We start from the raw sequence: 9,514 nt of genomic DNA on the forward strand, positions 1-9,514 counted from the left end.
GAGATGCAGTTAGAGCACCTCGTGACGATACCTTGCTGTCTGATCTGATGTGTTCTGCTCCGACGGAATAAAACTTTGTTTCCTGCCTTCCAGTCTCCGGCGCCTGCCTCTTTCATTGGTAAATTATCGAGTGGTATGAGAGGCGATTACCGCCGGGCAATACTTGAAGGGTTATCGACTGAAACTGCCACTACCATTTAACAGTAACAGGAAGAGTAGTTGGCCCCCAAGGACAACCTAGGGGGCCAACTACCCCTTCTATTTCCTCCAGTAAGTCCCACACAGCTGAGCTGCTAAGTTCTCATTAAAGGCCACGCCCCCTTTCCCCACCACTCGGATGGGGATTAAAGTCCACTTCGCTGCTGGGGGTCCTTAGGGGCCGACTAGCCTACCTGATACCTCCAGTATGCCCTAGATAGTGGGATGCTGATAGGTGGACACAGGCAACGCCCCCTTTGTTCACCACTCTGCAAACGTGCCTCCTGGCACGCTCTTGGCTGGGGGATGGAGTCCCCTTGCCTCCTGAGTGTCCCTGGGGGCCAACTAGCCCACCATGTACCTCCAGTAAGCCCCGCACAGCTGGATTGGTGAGAATGGTCTGAGGCCACGCCCCCTTTGTACACCACTCTGCAAAAGCGCCTTCTGATGCACTGCTGCTTGGGGGATGAAGTTCACTTCAGTCCTGAGGTATTCAGAAGACAAGAGGACTTTATCGCCCGAGGGGGCATTGACTCGTTTTTTTTTTTTTAAATAATTTATTATTCAGGAGGGGGCCACGCGGCCTGGCCAGCCTTGATTTTTTTTACATTTATTTTGGAGGGGGGATGCTTGGCCCCCTCCTGAGGCCAAATATGGCCCCGGGGACCCCATCCCCTGGGGCCTGGCCAGCCTTGATTTCTTTTTTAAATTTCTTTTGGAGGGGGGGCCCCGTGGCCCGCCTCCCGAGGCCAACTATGGTCCCGGGGACCCCATCCCTCGGGGCCTGGCCTTGCGTTGGGGACCGCTGGGAGAGTCCCAATGCCCTGGTGGTCCCAGTCAGCTCCCCGCCTCCTGTTGGAGCCAGCATTGCTTTTGGACAATAGGAGCTGTTAATATGCAACTCCCCTTGTACAAAATCAATCTGCTTTGCTTCATGGAAGTGAGAGCAGTTGTACTGCTCTCGCTTCCATGAAGCGAAGCAGAGGTTGCAATGACAGGGCGGGATCAGTGCTCCTGCCCTGCCATTGCAAACTGCAATATCCCAGGGGTGGGTACCCCGGGACATTGCTGGAGCTGCCCTGGGTGATAGCGGTCCCCAGGGCCAAGGAGGGCTCCCGGAGGGGGGCCGCACGGCCCCCCTCCCAACTGATTTAAGACTCGGGAGGTGGTGGTCCCCGGGGTAGTGTGGGGAAGGGCAGGAGCCCCCCCACACTTTCTTTTATATTATTTAAGCCCCGGAGAGGTGGCGGTCCCCAGGGCTTTGGTGAGCCAAGAGGCCCCCCGCACATTATTACTAAATGTCCCGGGAAGGTGGCGGTCTCTAGGGCAGCGTGGGGAGGCAGTATCCCCCCATGCATAATTTTTCACAAGCCCAGGGGAGATGGCGGTCCCCAGGGCTGCGGGGGGGTCACATGCCCCTGCACATAAATAAAGAAAGCCCCGGGGAGGTGGCAGACCCCGGGGCTGTGGGGGGGTTGTGGGGGGCTGCATGCCCCCGCACATTCATAACAAAGCCCCTGGGAGCTGGTGGTTCCCAGGGCTTAAGGGGCTTAAGGAAAATGAAGTGCAGGAAGCCACGCTTCTTAAAAAATAAAATGTCCGCCGGATTTCCACACCCAGCGCGAATTCAGCCAAAAATATTTTCTTTTAAATGCTTATTTTGGTTCTGGGCAGGCCAAGAGGGTCAGGGTGTTTCTACCCTCCCCCCTTTTCTTGTTTTTTTCCTTTTTTCTCCTTTTTTCTTGTGACTTGGTTTTACCGAGTCATAAGATGGCTGACAACTCTTCTTTGCTTGGAGTGTTGACAGCCAATCAAAATGGAGCTTGTGTTCAGGAGGGTTTGCGAATGCTCCTCGGCCACCAGATATCGATATTTTTTATTTTGGGATTTCTCAGAAACTACTGAACGGATTTACACCATTTAAAAAAAGGTCACTTTCTGAACCAAGACCTACCTTTTTGCCAAATTTGGTGTCATTCCTCTCAGCAGTATAGGCTGTAACTTTGTCTAAATTTTCCTATGGAAATTAACATGGGAAAATGCGTTTTGGGACCCCCTTTTTTCTCGGCCCCTGCTCGACGAATCACCCCAAAACTTTCAAGACAGGAGCTGGCCTGAGTGAACCATTAGTTTTGAAAACTTCGCTAAGATTCGTCAAGCGGTGCCAAAGTTATTGATAAAAGAAAAACCGCTTTTTGAATAGAAACGAGGTCCTAACAATAACTACCTACTTGCGACCAACCAGTAGGTAGTTATATAGGTATATATATTTATTTATATATATATATTTGTTTCTGTTATCTATCTTGTATGTTTACTTTAGGGTTTGTGAAAAAGGAAGTCGGATTTGTGTTAATTTATTTAAGCAATAAAAATACACTTTGACTCATATGCCTGAAGAAGGTTTAGTTTGTTAGGCAGCTATACATCCGTACAATCAGTAGTCACTGTATTATCAATCGATCCGATAAAGTCTTGGTTTACCTCTTTTATTAAAAATAAATATAGGTAAATCAGTGGTGTTCTGGCTGTATTAAGGTTGTAAAAATCTCTAAACACTGAAAAATGGGAGCCTTATTTGTAATCTATAAAACTTGCGCCCAGACCAGTGGTCCCCATTAGACCAAAATTGTGTAATCCTTGGTAAATCAATTCCTTCTATGCTTATAAATAGGCTTACTCGAGAATTGAGAGATATTCCAAATAGATTGGATGTCCGAGGCCCCTGCTTTGCAGCCGTCACTGTTTATTCACACAGTCGTATTTACTTTGTTTATATTCTCCCTATGTGTTGTCTTTTCATCACAAGCGTTTCAAAAAATGTTTGTATTTTTGGGAACTAGATATTTGGTACCATCTTTTCTTCATTTACGTTTATATGGATATGTATGGTATTTCTATAGAGCAAATTTAGCCAAAAAGCAGTGGACTGCTGCACATGGTCGAAGACAGGCGTAAAGTCCAGGAGTAAGGGGAAGGGAGGCCGGGTCACGGATGGTTAATGCATTCTGACGTAGTGTTGTTTGAAGAGACGACTCTTCGACTCCTTGGGCGGTTTTGATGGATACGGGGATGTTGCTCTAGATCATGGGTACTCACAAACTTTTTCTCGGGGGCCAAGAGTACAGTCTGGTTTGTGGCCAAGGGCCGGATTGATGAACCTGCAGGTGGGGCGGGGGTCAGGTCAGGTGGGGGCGAGGCTACTAGACTAAAAACAAAATCACCACCTTTTTAAAACGTTACCAGACAATCATGTATTTAAAAAACTTGGTGTAACAACAATACGACAAACTGCACAGCGCTCGATTGTGTCCTATTATAAACTCCTGCACACAACCTGAATGCACACAGATATTGCGGCAGCTCTTTTCACTGTAGTACACACAAGAGTAATGTATTGCATGAAAATAACCGCAGAAACACAACAACCTAGAAAAAAAATAAACCACAGGGAATTTAAGAGTAAAAAAAATTCATCCAAACTGGGCCAGAAAATAGGCCAGGCACCAAAATAAAAGAGGTCCCCATTTGTGAATTACAGAGGTAAAAAAAAGGAAATCAACAGAAAACACTGGCTCAGGAGACTGTAAAAAAAGTGGGCCATGTTTACAAGGTAAAAATGGTTGAAATTTGCAACAACATGCTATACAGGTTTTCACAAGGTATGGAAACCTGCGTGGATCTGAGCTTGCTGCAGGCAACGGGCCTGATTCACAAAGGGCCTCCACAGTTGCGGCGGAGGCTCGCAGTCAGGGCGGGGGTCCCCCACTCATGGCGGAACTTCCATACTGCAGTTTATCATTGCAGAGGTTCCACTACAACTGCAGACCCCCGCATTGACCGCAGGACCTCTGCCATGACTGCAGGACCCCCACCATGACTGCAGGAACCCCCGCCATGACTGCAGGACCCCCGCCATGCGGGGATTCCCTTTGCGAATCAGGTCCAATGTTAGTTTTGATATCGGGGAAATCAACAGTAAAAACTGGCCCTGGAGACTGTAAAAAAAAAGTGGGCCATGTTTACAGATATAAACTGTCGTAATTTGCAAAGACATGCTATGCAGTGGCGTAACAGACGTTTAAGGGGCACCCCTGCAATGTACACAAAGGGGCCCCCGCTCAGGACTTTATCCGGAGTGCTCAGGCCTGAGCACTGTGCTGAGGGGGCCCCATGCTGCTGGGGGGCCCCTGCACCGCGGGGGATGCGGGGGCCTGTGTTTCGCCCCTGATGCTATGCTGTGCATGTGTTTTTGCAAAGTCTGGAAGACTGCATAGATTTGAGCTTCCTTCAGGCAATGTGAGATTTGATATCAGGTACATTAACAGTAAAAACTGAGCCAGCAGACCACAAACAGGCCCACAAACAGCCACAAAACCACACCCTCACCCGAAGGCCACCTGGTGAAGAGGACAGGCTAACTGGCCAGCGAGCAGGAAGGAAACAAGCTGGTCAGCGGGCAACAGGTGGGAAGCAGTCTGGCCCAATCCATGGGAGGCCCCTGCTGCATGTTCAGTCCTCTTGGCAGGAGATAGCAGTCTGCCAGCGGCGTTTACACAGCAGGCTGCGGGGGTCGTGGACAGAGCAGTCTGTAGGCGATGCCATCCTCGGCTGAGGTAGCAATAAGATTGCAAAAATGCTCCTTAAAAGTCAGCCGTGAATGTGCAACAGCTGACTTTTAAAGGGCCTTTTCTTCCCGCCACTGCTGCGCATATGACGTCACCAGTGGTCGAGGTGGGCGGGATCGGCAGGGCACGGCGGACCCCTACTTCTTTAATTTGATTGATTCAGTTCCCCTACTTTATTATTTTAAACACACGTCCAGGGACGGGCGGGCAGAGAAGGAACGGCAACGTCTTTTCCTTCCTCCTCGGAGAAGACAAGGACAGTGTCGACCTCTGCTCTGCCGCTGACACCTGCCCCCCACTCTTTCTCACTCATCCTCCCTCTCTTTCTGTCTTGCTTCTCCTCACTCACTGGAAACCGTGACTTCAAGAAACGGTTTCTCACCCTCTCTTTCCTCTTTTCGTTTATTTGTTCCTCTGTGAAATGGATCCAAAAAAGAAAAACACTTCTGCTGGAAATGTCTTTTTCTGACAAGAGCAGCCTTGGGACGTAGAGAAATAAATAGTTTAAAATGTGAGAAAATAACTAAATGAAGATTGCTTTATTTTATAGACGCTTCAAAGAGATCTAAAAGACTAAGAGCACCAAAATGTAAAACGAAGCACGGGCCAGAAAGCTAGACTTGGAGCCTGGTCGGTCCCCACTGCTGCAGGGAGAGCTCTGGGCGAGTTGTGGCAACGGTTAGGACTCAGTTCACCTCTTGACGGAGTACATCGGCCAGCTCCTTTCCACTGTCTCCTTGCACTACAGTTGCTACTCTCTGGTAAAGAGGTTCTCAGCGAGACCCCTAACGTACACAGGTGAAACACTGGCTTAGTCAGAGATAAAAGTAAAAATAATAACAATAGCAGCAATAATTACAATAATGATTATGACTATAACAAAAAAGTCCAAGCGTGACCCTAAAGTGTGCTGATGAAATACATATGCTTACTGTTGTGATGCTGCCCTGCGTATGACGCTCTCACCTCCGTGCGCCGTGGTACACCTGATCTCCCAAACATTCATGCTTTCAGGATCGGAAGACGATGGGGGGGTGCTCAGTGTGTGGGCACCACTTGAATATATTTTGTTTCTAAGACCACGTGCTGCCTCCATTGTGGCCTCCATCAATTTTCAGCAACAATTAAAATGCCATGTTAACTCTGGTGATTAATGTTCTTCATAGAGAGAGATGGAGTTTTGTCAAGTGGAAGTTTTGACTAGTGGAAAAGTAGCGTAGAGGGTTAATGTGCCTGCTGCAGAGAACATGCACCATGCAGATCACAAACTGCACATAATGTAAATAGGTCAGTGGGCCACTGCTTTTGTCAGAGAGATCCTTTTGTTACTTGCAGTTTATAAGTTGAAATCCTAACATAGTACATAGAGCTATTAACTGTATTAACTGTCATATAAGAGCTGAATGGGAACTGTAAGGTATAAACTAGAGCATTGTTTTTTTCCCTAGTCTTTGATTATCCTAATGTTGCAAAAAGAGTTCATTTGGATAGAAATCAATTCTGGTTATTAAAGAGAAGCCCCAACCATGGCATTACGTTCTAAATTCAGAGTTTGTGTTTCTCCAGACCAAACACTATTAAACTATACGGCCTACTAGTATGGTTGTTATGTGACTCCTACACCTTGTAGTCCTTTATCTTATGTAAAATTTCCTATACAGTGATTTACACACGTATGATTGATTGTCTCTGTGTAATGTATGTGATGTAAAGTGCTCTGACAACCTACACTGGTATCAGTGGTGCTGTACATCAAATTAAATGCATCTGAGAGAGAGAGCGTGGTTATGGAGACTTGAGGAGCACTGTTAAAGGGTGGTATTGAGGGAATCCGTGGCAAAGGGAGTCATTGCGGGGCGCCCACAAATATTGTCGCACAAGGCTCCACCAGGGCTAAAGTCGGCCCTGCCCTTGGGGCCAGTCCGCCTCATCCATTGGTACCTCTATTGGCTTTGTTTCAGCAGTATTAGCTGCAACTCACCAGGGATCGGCAATGCAGGATTTGCACGCACACCATACTAAGTTCACAAACTTCATGGTCTCTCTGATTCATGCACAAGCATTTTTAACATGTGCGGCCTGCTTTGGGGCACTGGAATTATGCAGCACTGGGGGACAAAATTATGCCAATGTTGACTAAATTATGCAGCAAAAGAAAGGCTGCAGCGTAATACAGCATATTTTCTGATACTTTATTATTTTGACATTTCTACACATGCTAACAGTCTCTGCAAATATTTTGCCGTATTAGTACCAGTGTACCATACAAATGCAGCAGTTAGAAAGGTGACCAGTCAACCTTTGCAAAGGGTCCTCCACTGCTCAGAAAGACAAGTCACATCTTTTAGTAACTTTTGATCCATTTGAGCTACAAACAAATTCTTGGTTAAACTCGTAAAATTATGCAGCAGATGATGCATTATGTGGCAAATATTGCATAGTCATAATTACATAGTAAACATTTGCAAACTAGGATATTTTGCCATTCATGTTTGAACTGCTCTTGTAGAAAAAGCGAGAAGTACTGATGACAGAAACTTCATGCTCGGAGACAAATGGTTTGTGATTCCACTTCTAAGCGTATTTGGGACATTTTGTGATTGGAAACATATCCCACTTTCTGAATGTCAACAACTCATATTATAGCCTTATAGCCCGCCGTAGAGGGCTATACCGGCTGTTAAAGGCCCGCTCCAGCGCTAAAGGCCCGAGCCGAAGGCGAGGAACTTTAACAAGGAAGCGGGACTTTAATAGCCGGTATGGCCCAGCTACGAAGGGCTATAAGGCTATTAGAACATTCTGCCACTAGAGGGCAGAATGTTCTAACAAATTAAACAAAGGCTTTAGGGAGCGCGAGGGGATTAAAATCCCCTCAGGCTCCCTGAAGCCTTTGTTCACAGCCAAAGCTGCATTGCAATGTTGGAGCTCCCGGCTTATACTAGCCATTATAAGCCCGGCGCTACTCCATTGTTTTCAATGGAGCTTCCAACATTCCAATGTTCTAATATACCTTAAATAGATGTATATCCATTGGTTGAATTAATAAGCATAATACACTGAAACTGGGTAGTGAAATACCAAACAAATACTAAAAATTTGAATGATTTGCTCATTCTGGCCACACCTGTGACTCCGCCCACTGACCCAATCCTTGGGTTATTCCTGCCCTCTAATTCTCCGCCCACAGTTCCCCTACTTTTTTCCCCCCCACTTCGACCACTGGACGTCACCCATTCTAGGCTCGCCAATGCCCGATGATTTCAGTAAACACAAAAGAGGGACACTGGAGCATGTGTAAGTGACGTTGCTATCACGCATGCTCCAGTGTACCTCTTTGTTGTTTACTGAAGGCATCGGACATCGGGGAGCCCGCTACGGGGCAGCTGTGTAAGCCTTGCCCAAGGAACGGGCCGGAAAAAGAGGTTTGTGAGCCGCCAAGCAAGGTCTGCCGGGCCGCTGGCGACCCCCTGGCTGTACTTTCAGTACCACGGCTCTAGATCCTGGATGTGTGGATGGAGAAGGCATGTTGTCTTACTTTTTCTTTTTGCACTCCTTACTTTTTAGTCTGCAGTCTGATGGTGTCCTTCTAGCAGGTGTGCCCTGACCCATCAGAGATGGTGGCATGTCTGCAAGGTAAGTGAGGGCGCTTGGCCTGATGGCTTTATAAATGATGTAGTGGGCTTTGAAGATCGTGTATCTTTCCTCAGCAACCGGTCCATGCGTCTATCCCCGCCCCTGAATGGTACCATATATTCAGATGATGTCATACCGAGCGAGGAGGGGTCACTTGTGCTTTGCCTCAAAATGTGCAAACAATGTCCCTTTGCAGCAGCGCACAGAAGCGTCAGAAGATAATGCTACATTTCCTTCTTCCTTCGAAGGCGCATCTCAGCAAGAGCATCGTCCCCTGCACCTGCAAGGACAGTATGTGCTCCAGAGAAGCAGAAGATTTGACTACTCTGTCTTTTTAGTTTGAATGGTGTCAGAAAACATGGAGTTTCTAAGCTATGACGTTCAGTAGCATCACCATTTCAGGAGTTTCTCCACTCTAGGCCCTGCACATCTTACGCATAGTTTCTACTATCAAATGCAGCCATGTCTACTTGCAGCCACGCATGTCTTTCATGTAATATGAAATATTATCACACGAACTCCCCACCACACACAATAGGGTCGAATCTTTCTTGCTGCATCTCATTTCCAATCTGGAAAAGAGGTTCCTTTTTGTCTTACACTGCAGCAGAGGGAATCAAGGGGGTTCTGAGATTCTACCAAATTTATGAGGGTCTTTGTGGAGGTTGGATGGCATTTGAGGAGGTTGGAGGGTCTTTGAGGGGGTTAGATGGACTCTGAGGTGGTTCGATGCCCTTTGAGGAGGTTGGATGGCCTTTGAGGAGGTTGGATGGCCTTTGAGGGGGTTGTATGGTCTTGGAGGTGGTTGGATGCCCTTTGAGGAGGTCGGATGGCCTTTGAGGGGGTTGTATGGTCTTTGAGAGGGTCGTATGCCCTTTAAGGAGGTTGGATGGCATTTGAAGGGGTGGATGCCCTTTGAGGAGGTTGGGTGGCCTTTGAGGAGGTTGGATAGCCTTTGAGGAGGCTGAATGGCCTTTGAAGGGGTTGAATGGCCTTTGAGGGGGTTGGATGGCCTTTGAAGAGGTTGAATGGCCTTTGAGGGGGTTGGATGCCCT

This window comes from Triturus cristatus, chromosome 3_1, assembly GCF_964204655.1.
Source record: "Triturus cristatus chromosome 3_1, aTriCri1.1, whole genome shotgun sequence".
NCBI lineage: Eukaryota > Metazoa > Chordata > Amphibia > Caudata > Salamandridae > Triturus > Triturus cristatus.